Source organism: Peromyscus leucopus, chromosome 1 (assembly GCF_004664715.2).
Source record: "Peromyscus leucopus breed LL Stock chromosome 1, UCI_PerLeu_2.1, whole genome shotgun sequence".
Classification (NCBI taxonomy): domain Eukaryota; kingdom Metazoa; phylum Chordata; class Mammalia; order Rodentia; family Cricetidae; genus Peromyscus; species Peromyscus leucopus.
In genome coordinates this window covers 43423016-43439366 of record NC_051063.1, presented here as the reverse complement: position 1 = coordinate 43439366, position 16351 = coordinate 43423016, and the positions used below count along the sequence as shown (strand labels likewise).

The 16351-nt window shown below is 39.2% G+C and overlaps 1 long non-coding RNA gene across 1 annotated transcript in view; it reads left to right on the top strand.

Moving 5' to 3' along the window:
- Positions 1–16351, top strand: part of LOC114702434 — a 31203-nt gene that overhangs the window by 6281 nt on the left and 8571 nt on the right. Inside the window, exons 3-4 of the long non-coding RNA XR_005091704.1 lie at positions 718–787; positions 1459–1833. This is a non-coding gene — a long non-coding RNA (uncharacterized LOC114702434). The remainder of the gene's footprint in view (positions 1–717; positions 788–1458; positions 1834–16351) is intronic.

Here is a 16351-nt window from a genome sequence, read left to right as displayed (position 1 = left end):
TCTGAACTAGACCATAACTGAGGACATCTTTACTTTCCAGTTGTATTAGAACAATGGTTATGGTTTTGCTTTCTCCCACCCCTGTCTCTTATACAGTGACCCTAGCAGAACAATTTTAACATAACCCAACTTTATATATTAATGAAAATAGCACTATTTGCCATATAAAGTGAAATTTAAACATGAATTTAAACCTTCAATAAACTGTGCCTTTATGAATGCTAAACCATTCCAGTTCTGAAATATGTTAGTGACGAGCCATGTGACCTTGGACACACTTAACTTCCATGAATTGCAGGGTCTTGGATGGTAGCTGGTGATATTAGTATATGTGCCTAACTCCTAGGATTATTTGAAAATTAAACAATGGGATAATGAATGTAAAGTGCTTGAAATAATAGTTGTAATAGTCTATGGTATTTATCGAGGTCTTACTTTTCAAGAATTTGAAGTCTTCAGATGAATAATCTTGTATCAAGCTTACAACATAGATGGCATTACTATTCTTGGATGAGAAACTTGGGCCTGGAGGAATTATAAAACAAGGTCACCTAGCTAAGAGGTGGTGAGCCAGGCTTCAAAATCGGGTAAACCTGTGTCCTATAGTCTGATTCTTGAAAAGAGCTTATAGATGGTGGGTCACTTTACATCCTTTATTTATTATCATTAGTAAAGCCTTACAGTGAAGAAAAATTCTTTCCCCTCCTCTCCTTTCAGGTTTCTTTCTGAAATCGGGTCTCAGCACCACTCTAGGGAGAGGAGAATACGTCACGGTTAAATGCGCTGGGTACGACTATTTCTGCTTTTCAGAGGGGCAAGAAGGGTGGCTATCCTGTGCTGTCTGGACCCTCTCATTTCCCTGATCTTTCTTTTCCCTTCTGCCTTCCACTGTATCTTCTGTTTTGTGTTTATTCCTTGCACTTGCTTTAGGGATGGAATACTCCTCGTGTTTAACTCTGTGTCTTCTACCCCAGATGACTTAGGAAAGGGAATCTCCCACCAGCTTCCCAGCAAATATTTCTTTCAACTCTGAAGTATTTTCATTTCTTTCCCTTGGGGTATATTGTGCACTGTGGTTATGAAATGGTCCCACTTGACTGTCTTTTGTCCTTTAATGATGCTAAAAACCAAAACAGAGTATCCTATTTCTGGTATTCCATGAATTCTTCTTTGGCCTCGTATTTCTGCATTGTATATGTCTTTCTGTGCCTCCCTTACTCTCTCGCTTCGTATGTGTGTGTGTGCGCGTGTGTGTGTGTGTGTGTGTGTGTGTGTAGTGTGTGTGTGTCTCTCCCTGAGCATCTGGTTGTTTATATTTGAACATCTGGCTTTTTTGATTAATAGCAAAAATTGACCTTGGTCTTCTAATAATGAGATTTTTATAGATCCTAGAATCATAAAATGTTAAAGCCGGAAGGACTTTTGTAGATAACAGAGGCTCACACATTCCTTTTATAGTGAGAAACCAAGACTCAGAGAAGCCACATATCAGAGGAGTGCTACATGACCTATAACAAGAGGAAGCCTGAGGCAATCCCAAGACATATCCTTCATTTCTTCTTTATGAGTTGAGTTAGGACACCTGAAAATACTACTATGTAAAATGTATAAGTACCTTCTCCCAAAATGGTAAAGTTTTCATATTAGTGTTTTTTTTTTAAATACATATTTCCGGAGGGATAGGAATTTCAGGAATGAAAAAAATCATGCACAGGCAGATAAGAGTGGTGAAGAACTGGGTTGTATCACTTGATGATCCTATTTCTTTCCTAGGGGTCCTTGCTGAAGTATCTGCTGCACAGTACAATCTCAACAATGTTGATGGCAGTGATGGTGAGTTATGACAAGGTCTCCTATTCCTGTGTTCTCAGCTCTGTCCCACTGTTTTGTTCTTATAATCCCAGTTATTTCTGACTGTCGAGGCTTTCAGAATGGTGCATCCAGTTTGGGATTCTTTATGAGGCACGAGGTGGTGATTTAGTAGCTGCCGTCTATGGTCACAATGATGATGACTTAAAATGACTTCAGATGGAAATCTCTACTCTCCAGTAGAGGCAGAGGGACAGATACAGCCTCTGAAACCTTTCTAGATCTGAGGAAGTGTGTTCCTAAATTTGACCAGTTATTGAAAAGAACAGTCCCTGGCCAAATAGTTTGGAAAATATCAAATGAAACAAAACCCTGGTTTAGGGTTGATTTGCCTTGCTTCTGGAAGAATTCTAAGTGTCTTTAAAATACTGATGTGAATCCTGCAGATTTGTAAGTAGGAAGGACATTAACTATATAGAATTATGTGAATATTTTTGATCTTAAATCAATATCTCTTAGATGTGTTTCTAAAGGATTGGTGTCATATAGAACCAACTTTGAAAGTGTTATTCTTTGGGTTTCAATTAAACAAATTGCATATACTCAATTTGTTCTAAAACTAGCTGTTCCAGATGATAAGATAATTGGCCCAAGGATTTTTTTTCTTCTTCAGTGCAGTGAATGAAACTGTGCTCCTCTCTTCAGTTATCATTTCAAAACTTAGATGCTATTATTCCTTGGTTTGGAATTTCTCCATCAGAGAAGTCATAGGCTATTTAAGCCAGGTCTCACACATGAGCTGCACAGTTCCCATAATCACTTCAGCTAACCTGTTCTAGTCATTCAGTTTTCAGTGCAGACTTTTGTGTTTTGGGGTTTTTGTTTTGTTTTTTTTTTTTTTTTTTTTTTTTTTTTTTTTTTTTTTTTTTTTTTTTTTTAAAAAAACTTGATTAACTACAACAATGACAACTAGCTCTTATTGAATGTGCACTGTGGACCACGTATTGTGTTAATAGCTTTGCATGTAATGCCCCACTTAATTATTACCACAATCTTTTGTTTTGTTTTGTTTTGTTTGTTTTTCAAGACAGCATTTCTCTGTGTAGTTTTGGTGCCTGTCCTAGATCTCGCTCTGTAGACCAGGCTTGGCTCAAACTTACAGAGATCCACCTGGTTCTGCCTCTCAAGTGCTGGCATTAAAGGCATGCACCACCACCACCTGGATATTACCACAATCTTATAAGCAAGTATTATAGTATGTCTGCTTTACATACAGGGAAACGTGAAGAGAACTTAAGTAACTTTGCCCAAGAAGCTCCCACGTTTATGGGAAGGGGGATGAACAGGATTGGAGCCAGGACTGGAACTTTTGTTTAGCTCCCATCTGTACTGCCTTTCCACTGTTGGTTTGTTTTTAAAGAAATGTCTAAAAGCAGTGGCTTCCTGGTCCAGCTCTCAGTGATTGGCATGTCACCTGCCATTTTGGAAAAGGAGTTAAGCAATTTGGCCAAACCATTCAGGCAGGAAATGATGGACCCACGTTTTGAAACTATCTCCATGATACAATCGTTTTCCTTTTAAAATTTTTTAGTTTTTTACTTCCAGCATAAGTCCTAACTACATTCTAAATATTCATCCTTATACCCATAAATAAGTGTTATCTCACCTTTCCTCTCTGCAGCAGGCAGAGCTCATTAAAGAACACCACAGTCAATCAAATTGCAGATTTGTGGGGCCTAGTTCCAAAGACTGCGTCTACAAAATAACTCCTGATCAGGGAACATTTCAGAAGACAGGGAAGAAAGATTGTAAGACCCAGAGGGTTGAGATGAAACGAAACTGGGGTCCCTGTGTCCCTGTGCGCTCCTGGTCACGCTGGGTGCAGTTAAATCTAGGAATGGTTCTGGTGTTCCAGGAGGTGATTAGAAGCACCAAGAACTCATTAGGAATGCCTAGCTGTCATGGGGCTTTTGGAGGAAAACTTGGCCACCATCCATGAGGGCCCTTGAATCTGTAATTGTGGTTGCACTCCAAGAGACAGCAGCCCAAGTTCTTACACATCACAGGGTTGTGGGTGGCTGGATGCTTCCTGGCCAACTTGGATGATTTTTTTCTCTCTCTTTGGTCTTTGTCTTTACAATGGTCAGGTCCAGCAGTTGCCCAGCATTCTTCATGTGGGTTTTTTCTAAACTTTGTTATATTGGGTTCAACTGTCATTGCTTAGATTCCCCTCCACACAGAAGAAATCTGGGACATCTCAATACCCTACCTCTAAAGTAGAGCAAAGCTTGCGTCTTCAACAAGAAAGTAAGCTGTCTGGTTGAGTGGAGACAATGTGACTCTAACCCTGTAGAGTACACTGCCTGCTCTCTGTCTTGGGCAGGAATCTTGGTATATGAAAGGAATGTCTGTCCTAAATTTAGTAAATATGGTAGGCACATGGAGAGAAGGGGTCAGAATGGCTTGTATGAGGTTGAAAATGATGGACTCTGAAGTCCTCTAGGACCCACAGGGCATGACTTCTGAGGCCTTGGGATCCCAGTCTTACAGCTAATACCAATCTAATCTAGCAGAGAAGGAATAGCTAAGGAAATGCAATGATCTACCTTGTTTCCAGGGAAAATAATACTTTGCAATTTGTAGCCATCAAAAAGACAGACAGTGGAGAATGAGTAATTCTAAGGGAGATGGAGAAGAGGGCTTCAAGAGTGCTCAGTTACAACAATGAAGAGGAAGTTTGGTGATAAAAATACATACTCTTTACAGAGATAGGAGCTAAAGAAACAACTGTGCAGATGATTCTGCATGAACATTTTGTGGTCCATAAAGACTACATAGATGATCCTACGAACATGAATTTATGCGTGGATGGAGGCAGAAGCTATGGACCTCTACCATGAAATAGGTGAAATAATGGACCATTTTCCCTAAAGCTGACAGTGAATAAGGAGGTGAAATGTGTTAGGGAGGTGAAATGGGCAGACATTATTGATATACTAAAACTTCATGCCGTCCACTTCCAACCTATTCAACTTGTCATGAAGTGAGGTGCCTTCTGAGGTAGAGATATGTGCCCCGAATGTCATGGATAGAATCGTGGGGTCTCAAGGACTTCAGATGAGTAAGGGTAGATAAGAAGCAAACAGCACAGAATTTTCACTAAACAGGTTGCCACTTGGGCAATTATTTCTCAAATTGTGCACAGCACAAAAATATTAGACAAATATAGTAGAATGGGATCGTAAATTTGAGGGCTCTGAATTAGAAGAAGGAGAAAGGAATATGTTGTATACATTGTTTAAACCAAATTGTACAATTAATATGCTTTGAGAAATTAGGTTAAAACTCAGATATCTCCTCTACCAGCCATTGTCTCTACTTCTCAGCCACCTTGCACTTGTCCAGTCTCTCTCCTGACATGCTGGGATGGGGCCTCTGGATGGGGCCCTATCTAATGTATAATCTGACTGTCTGGGGCGATGCTTGTTTTCAGATTTAGACATGAGGCCTTGCACCAGTCACTGTGAGCAGTAGCCTTTGGGTGAGTTTTGTTTTAGAGCCTCTAGCTTTGGGGGGAAAATTCAATCTCCATTTTAGCCTATAAATATCAAATATTTACAAGCCAGACCAAAAAAATGTAATAAACAAAATGAACTTAAGATCCAGCCCTCTGGTTACCATAACTGTTTGTGTCTGCACAGAACAGAATAAGCTCAGGACATTGACTTCCTCTTATCTCAGAAAATGACCCCACAAACTCAGATCCTTGTCATAACTTTTTATCAAATAAATGCAATCCAAACCTAGTGAAAACATGATTTACTTCCCTTCTTTCTCAATAACACTCCCTAAAAGCTCACTATACAAATAGAAAGTGATATATGTATAGCCAAGTAGTAAATGGTAGCTGGCCCCAGATATCAAGACTATGTGACTTCCAAATAGCAATGGTAGGTTCAAAACAACTTCCTTTCCTATCTCATCACCAAAGACATGGCAATTAATTTTATTGACTTCAAATGATTGGGAGAGTAAAGATTACTGCAGAAGTTGGAAGCCTCCTAAGAAGGCTACTGCAATAATAACCGCCGACCCTTACGTTCTGCCTGTTTGCATATTCACTTTATGCACTTTATGCATGGTGGCTTATTTATTCCCAAGGACTATCCTAAGAGGAGAGTGTGAGCATGTTGCACGTTTTACTCCATTGGAAGCATCCTTCAACATAGAGATAACCATGCCACATGTTTACTAGGGAGGGGTCTGAGCATCCACAGTTGGGGAGGAAAGAGGCACTATGCCTGTTTTATGGAACAGAAGCATGTATATCTGAAGCATAGAGATGTTACCGAGCTTGAGGAAAGTTACCCAAGTAAGTGGTGGGACTAAAATTAGAGCACAGGTTATTGAGTGTCACCATTACTCTGTTTTGCCATAGTCTACTTAATAACCGCCCTCCCATAGTCACTGGATTCCCTGTGCACTGACACTTCAGAGAAAGTCAAATTACAGTTGTCTCTGTATATTGACCACATGGTCAGCATCTCTTCCCTATACTTGAAGGATAGCTGTGCAATTCCGTTGATTTTTCTCTTGCAAACTGTTTTGTCTGTGTGGGTGATGGATGACACTTGTGTAAAGGTCCACTCATGGATGCATACCATTGGTAATCCTTGGGAACACATTTCAGACTTCACTTTTACTTGTGAATTGTACAACTGCTTGTTTTTAGGGTGGAGTTATTTGGTCTTGTATATTAGCTCTCCTCAGTGACTTTTTCAGGAGAGATTGCCAAGCCTTTATTTGAATAAATAAAGTATCCCCTGGCTTGGTACATTTGGATATGCTACAACTTCACTAGTTTTTTTTCAAAATGTAAGCTCCAAAAATAATATGTATATTTATATATGTTATGTAATCATCACAAAAATGTGAAATATTGAATGCCTAAAATACCTCAAATTTATTATTTCTAGAACAGAATGTTGACATCATCTTCCACTACCCTATCAGAAAACTGTTCCTCTATCAATCTTTGCTAAATGGCACCAAAATCCACCCAAGTTGAGCAAGAAAAACATAATTATTCCAGAATATTTACACCCTACACATATAACTAATCAATGACTTGTTCAACTCGCTCTCCAACAAATCTCTATCCAGAACTACTCACCACTTCCCACCAAACAGGCTTCCCTTCTGCCACCCTTGTCTTCCTGTTAGGGATTTCCCACCAAAAAATGAAATGATGTTTTTAAAAAGTCTGTTATATCATATTCCACCCCCTGTAAAACCACCCAACCAGTTTCATTTGTATATAAACTGAAACACAAACTTCTTCCCATGAGTGGCCCTCCCTATTCTACACTGTTGTATTAGACTAACCTGGAAATGTTCACTCTGGACGAGCTGGGCTTTTCCTCCCTAGCATAAGTGGTGCTTGCCCGTATCTTCACAGTTTTGTTTCATATAAATGATACATATGTCCTGAGATGGGTCCCTGACCACCTTATCTAGAATAGCTTGTGGGAGCCCACAGAGGCTAGTGAGAATTTACTCAGTGTCAGAGACTCTGTTCTTGCTTTACCTAGCAGGGCTGCATAAGGAGATGATTTGACCACAGGCGTGGTTATCAGGTGTTTGGAAGGGTCTACATTTGGCTGTACAGTGTGCTTGATCTTGCAAGGGGGAGGTCTTTTGCCGCTCCCCTTGGCATATTATAAAAAACCCTTTTCAATAAAGGACAAGGCTGTTGGGTATTGATCCAGGCCCTCCCGAAGCTATCCTGTGTTTCTGTCTTTCTTCTCGTCACTATGTCTATCTTCCTATCTATCATTTCTTAATTCCTCTCTTTTCCACCTAAGAACCCTTCAAAAGGCGGGAGCTGGACTCCCACAACAGCTCATCCAGTCTTCTCCCTCATCCTGCTTTGTTGCCTGCACAGTAGTCAGCACCCACTGAAGGGATAGTGTACATTTTCTGTCTATCTTGTGAAAGAGTCCCCAAGAACAAGGATTTTCCGTAGCCTTGACTGCTCTAGTCCCCTTGGGTCAACCAATTATTTAGGGAAAATAACTCTTGACAGTTTTCTGGGGGCCCTTCTTTGAAAATTATAAATCAATCACATTACATTTGGCCTGCCTTTTAGAAAACATTTCATTTTTAAATAATTATAGTTACAAAAATAGCGCACAGCATGCTCACATGACCTTTCACCCAGCTTCCCCAAATGTTGATAACTGATAAACAATTTTGAAAAAAACCCAGAAAATCATTATCAATCCAACACTATTTATCATTAACTAGTCTATATCTCTCATTAAAATTTTTTAGATTGTAATATATATATATATATATTAGATTGTAGACTACAAAGATTCTGTATTTAACTTGTCATTTTTAAAATTTTCTTCAAATCTGGAAAAGTTCCTTAACCTTTTGTTCTTTCATGGTCTTGAATTTTCTATTAAAATTCCCCACAATCTGGATTACTCTGACATTTTCTCATGAATAAAATAAGATTAAAAATTTGGGGTAAGAATAGCATTGATGTGATACTGTTTGGCCAGACTCTTACATCAAGACTTTCACTGTAGTCTGTTGTAGACACTAAGTAGAATACATTGTATTTTTAAAATGTCATTTTAACATACATATGCATTTACACACACAACTGAATGCACGTCTATCTACATCTCCTACTCTTCATACGGGACTGGGTAGCCAGACAGCTCTGGATATTACTGCTTGTTTTCTCTGCCATTTCCCTTCAAGTTCCTGAGATGATATCTGAATCCTATGTTATGCTTGTGTAGTAGTTGTCTATATTGGTGTGCATGTGCACACACACAAACACACACACATACACACAAACACACACACACACACACACGCATATACACACAATGATGAAAATAATCCACAAACACACTGACTTAAGGCAACAAACATCCAATTACTTTACATTTTTGGAAGTTAGCAGAAGTGGGTTGATTAGTAGTTTTACTGGTTACAACTGGCTCATTCACTTGTCTTAGAACTGACAGGCTGTTGGCTGGTTTAGGGTGACCTTAGATGGAATGAAGAGCCCTTTGGTGCCACATGCTTCTCTTTCTCTGTGGATAATCTAGATAGGTTCTTAAGGTGAAGTCAAGTGGAAGGCACCAATTCACTTCCCTGCATCCCATTGGACAAGGTAAATCACATGATCAGTCCAGGTTCAACAGGTAAGGAAATTACTCTATTTCTTTGGTAAGAGGAAATGGAAAGACATGTAGCAAAGGGTGTGGATACAGGCAGGGGTGAAGATTCAGGGCCATGTATACATGCTGTCATCCTAACCCACTGTTCTTTTTCCCCTAACAGTTTTAGGAAGGTATAATTCACAAACTGTACAATTCATTTATTTAAAGTGTATAGTTCCTTGGTTCTACCTATATTCACAAGGTTATACAGTGAATACTACAGTCTTTTTTAGAATATTATTATCATGATGTGAAGAAACCCTGTTCCCATTAATCACTCCTATTACTTTCCAAAACCTAACATATCTCTTTGGGTCTAAGTTCCAATATATGGATTTTGGCGGAACACATACATTCACACTATAGCACGTATTTACTTACTGAATAACATGCCACTGTTAACCTCCTCTACACTTTGACTGTAATGAATATTATTTTGAAGTAACACTCCCTGGTGCTATTGAGGGTATCTTAGAAAAATTATTATTCAAGTATTGAATGTAATGCAAATTAATCATTTCTATTCCTCATCTTACATAGTTATTTCATCAGATGAGTATTCTTTTGAAGCTATTTCCAGAGCAATGAGGGTCTTCTGATCTGTGTGGGTTATTTTTGGTAGAAAAGATATTACAGTTGCTTGCAATTTCATAAAGAAAATTTCTTTATGTTTCTCACTTTGAGATTCTGTTAAGGAGAATGTGGGAAGAATCTCATATTTAAGGTTCACATAGTTTTTGGTGGTTTGAATGTTACCTTATGTTCCCAAATGCCCTTGTATTTTTATTATAGTTTTATTTTAGTGAGACACTGTTTGATACCCCAACTCTAAATTTAGTTTTATTTGGTTAATTCTTTGCCCAAATGATGACAGTATAAGTTCATTCACTTTGTTTTGTTTTGCTTTGTGAGACAGAATCTCATTGTGCAGAGCAAACTGACAAGATCCTCCTTCCTCAGCTTCCTAGATGCTGAGTTTACATGTGTACACCACCATGTCGGGCTCATTTTCTTTTATAAGCAGTAAATTACTTCTTTGCTAGTGGTAGAGACTCAGATTTTCCCTTCCTTTTGAATTTTGTTGACAGGAATAATAATCAGTTTCCTTAGTCTCCTTAGGACTCTCATAGATGAAGGCACTGGATGCTTTATGTTCTGGAAAGCCGCTTAGTCTCAAGTAAACCTGGGCAGTTGGTCTTTAGGAATGTGTTAGAGAAAAGGTAGTACTTACTGTGTGCTGGACATTGGAATTACAGTGCTGATCAGAGCAGATGCTGGTGTAGTCTTCATGTCACGTATATAGATGAGTAGCCCATCTCTATGGCCTGGGTAAGTGAGCAACCAGAAATAGGCTGGGATTTCACTGTGGTGATTATTTTTAAGTGTGTTATTTTCTAAGTGGCTACTGGTATTCTTCGGAAAAACAGCATGATTTCCATTGGTTTTGTATTGTACCCCATGTTCAAATATCTTAAACTTGTAGTGTTTTTTGATATTCTTGAATGTTTCTATACTACACAATCACAATGCCTGTGAATGATAAATTATTTTCTTTCTTTCAAATACTTTTATCTTTTTATTTTTGTGGCTTGCTGCACTAAAACTTCTATAATGTTGCATAGTGGAAATAGTGATAGTTGAGATTAGAGAGATGGCTCAGCAGTTAAGATTTCTTACTGTTCTTGCAGAGGACTGTAGTTTGACTCATCACACTGATATCAGGTGACTCACAGCTGCCTATGGCTCCAGCTCCAAGAGATCCCATGCTCACTTCTGGCCTCCATGGGCACCTACTTTGCACCCACATACAGACATGTTAGGATACACATAACAAAAAATAAAAGTAAATATTAAAAAGGATCAAGAAACAGTGATAGTATACAGCATAATCTCAATCTTCTTAAAAGGAAAATTTTTAAATTTTGTCACTGAACAGGTTATCTGATGTGACTTTGGGGGAGGAGAACCATTACAAGATTAAAATTTCCTTCCATTACTAACTTGCTAAAAAATTTTATAATAATCTGCTTTTGCCATATATATAATATGTTATTATGTGTATATAATAATATATAATAAAAGGAAGCTAGAAACACCTCCTCATTCTCTGTCAGTAGGGCGATTTGTGTGACAAATCTCATGTATGTGTATGTTTGTATCTGTGATTATTGGACTCAGCTAATATTTCATATCTATATTCAGTATATATATATATATATATGATATAAGATTTTTGTTAAGATGTAAGACTGTAAGATGACATAAATTACTTGTCATGCAAGCTCTCTTTTTTCCATTGAATTTTGTACATCAATTCTCTTTTGCTACATAAATGTATTTGCTTAAAATACAAGTGTATTATTTACGGTGGTCTTAAGTCATCCATGCACGTATTTTTTGGCTCGAGCTCAGACTTGTGGTAGCTTGTCTGGTCCCTCTTGTCTCAGCTAACTGCAGTGATATAGCTGGTATTTGGTGGGATGGCTGATGTAGGAGGCTGTGGTGGCTCTTCTTGGTTGTCAGCTTCCCTGCATCTGGAATGAGCTACAATCCAGAAATGGGGGCACACCTTTGAGAGATTATTTTTGCTTGGGTGAATCCACTTCTAGTCCAGACCTTTGAGGTAGGAGGACACATGTCATTGATTCAGATCCTGAGGCAGGAAAATGGAGCTTTAATCTGGGCCACGCCTTCTGCTGGAAGCCTGTGTGAGGACATGGAAGAAGGAGGCTTTTGCTCTTTGCCTGCTTCCTGTCATCTTGCCAGTAAGCACCCCCCCCTTCCCGTTTTAACTGGCATTAGAGTTTATTTCAGGATTCCAGCATATCCTGAAAACCAGCCTTGTGGACTGAGCAACTTCTGGATTCTTGGATTTTTCATTTATTGCCAGCCATTGTTGGATTAGCTGGACCACAGACTATAAGTAATTCTAATAAATCTCTCTCTCAAGGGCTTCTCAAGAGTAAGGGTGGATAAGAAGCAAACAACACAGAATTTTCACTAAACAGGTTGCCACTTCAGCAATTATTTCTCAATTTGTGCACAACACAAAAATATTAGACAAATATAGAAGCATGTGATTGTAAATTTGAGGGCTGTGAATTAGAAGAAGGAGAAATGAATATGTTTTATACATATTCTATAAATTCTTCTACTCTAGAGAACTTTGACTCATACAGAGGCCTTGGTTGAGAAGCATACCTCTGCTTTCTGTGGTTTCTAAACCTCCAAAAGGTTAATTCACAACCCTGTGGCCTCTAGTCTCAGGGTAATCAAAATCAGTAGGAAAAAAAATAAACCTAAGTATGCCAATATTTTTCACATCTTTGCTTGTGGCCCAAGTTGCATGGCTATGTGCAAAGACACGTGAAAGGTTAAATTAAAAAAAGGGGGGGGGACGACTTGTGATGCCCCTTTTTTTGCAAACAATCTGAAACATTCTGACTCTTTCCTGATTTGCAGGATTCTGAGTCTAAGAAAAAGAATTTCCTGCAGCCACTGCTTTCCACCAGTCTGTAGCTTGGCTCCCTGACCAGACTGAGATCTCCTAAGCACTCTGCTGCCTTGGACCCACAGCAAAGATGTGCAGACAGTGCTTGGAGGCATACTAAAGTGCATGGCCTGTCTGTCCTCTGCCTTCCTTCCCTTCCATCCCCTCTTTCTTCTTAAACTCCTATGCATTGCCCCGGGGAAACAGCCACATCTCAAGGATATACTGCTCATCTAATAAAGGAATATAACTGCCAGGCTACAAAATGCTCTTGATAAATGATGGGGACAATGTATAGATGATACCAAAGCATTGTATATGAGGAGCAATATGATTTGTGGGAATTTTAAAATCTTATTGTTTTATATTAGCTATAAAAATGTACTTGTGTGCAATTAGTCATTTAAAAGAAGAGACAAAATTGGAAACAATATAAACATTTCTTAGTAGAGGAAACATTATATTAGTTTTGAATCATCTAACTGGGCAGGGTGCTACATGCCCATAATCTCAGTACTTGGGAGGCGGAGGCAGAAGGATGGAAGCAAGTTCAAGGCCAGCTTGGTCTCCATAATGAGTTTCAGCCTAGCTAGGGCTATATAGCAAGATCCCGTCTCAAAAACACAAAGAAAAAAGTTATGGTATATTCACATTATGAAATATCATGAAACGTAAGAAAAAATTATTAATTTACAGGATAAATCTGACAGCAATATTGCTTCTGAAAAAGGTTGTTAAACAATAATATTTTAAAATATCTATATTGAGTGTATTGAATAAATACAGTATATAATATATACTATGTGAGTATATACTAGGGAAGAACACAGACATACACACACACACACACACACACACATACACAGAGAGAGAGAGAGAGAGAGAGAGAGAGAGAGAGAGAGTAAATAACTAAATGCAATTTTAAAAAAAGTTTTAAAAGCTCTGGAATCTATATGTATGCAGGAAGACAGTGAATTTACTGGGAGGAGAGAACAAATCTTTCTGAGTGTTTGACACATGGTGGTGGCTCTGGTCATCTTTCTGGCCCCTGTTTGACTCTGGGAAACTTGTTCCACTGTCTTCTCCAGAAGGGGATAGGTAGACATATAGGTCATCCTAACAGCTGAAAAACAAAACAAAACGAACAAGCAAACAAAAACATCATTTGGCTTCCAAGACCTCAAAGATAAAATAACTCCCAGCATCTAGAAGGTGAGTGGTGGTAGCAAAAGCAGCAGGGCCCAGTTCTAAAGGCCCATGACAGGGACAGCCACAATGGGTTTGTGTAGTAGAGTTCCAGGCACACACTAGAGAAGGCAGCACAGAACATGGCCACTGAAGCACCTGCCAGAGGAAGCATGTTGGGAAGTAGAGGTTGTCCACTGGGACTTTTGGGGGGTAAAATCTATGCAACATCTTTGTGCTTGTTACCTGGGTGGGCTTCATAGCCAGCAGACTGCTATAGTCAGAGAAAAAAAAGGAGCTAAACAAAGTGGATTATTGAAAACCTTAAATACAGCTGTCACCAAGAATGCAATTCGGATAACTGCTGGCCTCCTCCGTGCTCCCAAAGTCTTGTGTTTGTGCCAATTCTCCTGCCAGCCTATCGCCTCCTCCTCTGTGGACTGAACTAGGTGGAGATCAGAGGACCTCGTGTGTTCAGAGTTTTATATTGTTCACTATAACACTGCCTCTCTCAGGATTTATTCCAGCGTGTGCTTGACACATAGTTGTTGAATTCAGTGAGGAGCTTGAACTCTTAATTGCATTAAGGAGAGAAGGGACAAAGTCAGACCAAGTGATAATAACTAGGGAATATCCCTAAAGAAGGATCTACACACGGTGCAGTTACTATTCTTGCATCAGGACCACCTACAGGAGTGTGGAATTTGGGATGAGACAAATTATTTTTAGAAAAGCCGGTCTAATCCCACAAGGCAATAGATACAATGCATTTTGTTCTGAGTGGTGATGAGGAGTAGCTACAGAAGGCTAGCTGTGGGTGAACTGTTACATAACGGTGACCACATGCTCGAATCCAGAACTACAGGGAGAGGAAAAGAAGAAAAAACACCATTAATATACCAATTTTAAAAAGAAACAAGCCCTAAACTGCTAGTTGAAATGAATTCCTGTGTTACTTAAGAAAATGATCCAAAAGGGGATCTGAAGACGTTGAAAATACTTTTGAGAGCAACAAATGTCACCAACTTTGCACATTTTGGAAGAAAAATCACAATGTTCACGAGCGCAGTGGAAGAAATCGTTGCAGGTTGGAGGACTCCAGGGGATGATAGGAGGATTCTATAGGCAGCAGACACAGAAACGCATGTACCTTCTAGACCATCAGGGTTAGACAGAAGATAAGCTAGTACTTCAAACAGAGTGTTGTTCTAATACGAAGCATCTCTGACTGAGACCCTTTCAATAAGTCACTTGAGCGGCAAGAACAAGGATGCTGAATTAATCATGAACTATTTGGGGAAATCGTCCTCTCAGGAGACTCAGGCGGATTCGTAAGAGAAACTGTGACCACAGTGGACTCTAACTGACATCAACTTTTGATGACACCGCACTAGGCAGACAATCCTAGGCTAAGGTTTTGTGAAACTGGGGGCAGAGTTTACTTAAGGGCAGGTGATTGTCTTTGAAAAAGAAAGTTTTTATAGATAAGAAGATGCTTTTCACAATAATAAGTGCAGAGGGCAATCCGACACATTTTAATGAAGGATCTGGAAAGGCAGATTCTCGGTGTTTTCTTGTAATACCAAGCTCCTCTGTACAGTGCAACAAGCTGTTGCTCAGTCAAGCCATGTGAACCCACAAGAACATGCCACAGAAGCCAGCACAGACAACGGGTAGATCGCGCACACGGGCAAAATGATCTGCTTTGAACTTAAAAGATAGGGAGTGCGTCTTACTCTGGACCAGTAAGTCTGATTGAATAAGCAGATCTACAAGTTGAGTTGGCCTACCAAGTGGTTTTTGGTCCCTGTAATAAAAATTAAAATGTTTTGAAGAGTCCAACAAGAGTCCATTGTTAATGTAAAATTTATTTTAAAAATCCATTACATATTAGTACAAATGAACAATTTTAGTAACTGTATTTTTAAAAGCTAGAATGCCATTGTTTTATATTTTTGCAATTCTGTTTTATAACTGAACTATATAAAGTATTTCCAGTCTTTTTATATCATTGTTGGGACTCAGTGATTAGAGTATATACAGCTCTCACAGAGCACCCAAGTTCAATTCCCAGCAACCACATTGGGTGGTTCACTGTGGTGGTATTGTGCTCCCCAAAATATTTTGCACTCTAATAAACTCATCTGGGGTCAGAGACAGAGCAGCCACAATATTAAACATAGAGGATAGGCAGTGGTAGTACACGCCTTTAATCCTAGCATTCCAGAGGCAGAAATCCATCTGTTCAAGGATACAGCGAAGCATGGTGACTCATGCCTTTAATCCCAGAAAGCAAGCCTTTAATCCCAGGGAGTGATGGCTGAAAGCAGAAAGGTATATAAGGTGTGAGAGCCAGAAACTAGAAGCATTTGGCTGATTAAGCTTTCAGGCTTCTAGACTTTCATTCTGCTAGAATGAGAGTCATTCTGGATGTGGACTCAGAGGCTTCCAGTCTGAGGAAACAGGACCAGCTGAGGAATTGGCAAGGTGAGGTCGCTGTGGCTTGTTCTGCTTCTCTGATCGTCCAGCATTCAGCTCAATAACTGGCCTCAGGTTTGATTTTATTAATAAGAACTTTTAAGATTCATGCTACAGTTCACAACTGCCTGTAGTTCCAACTCTG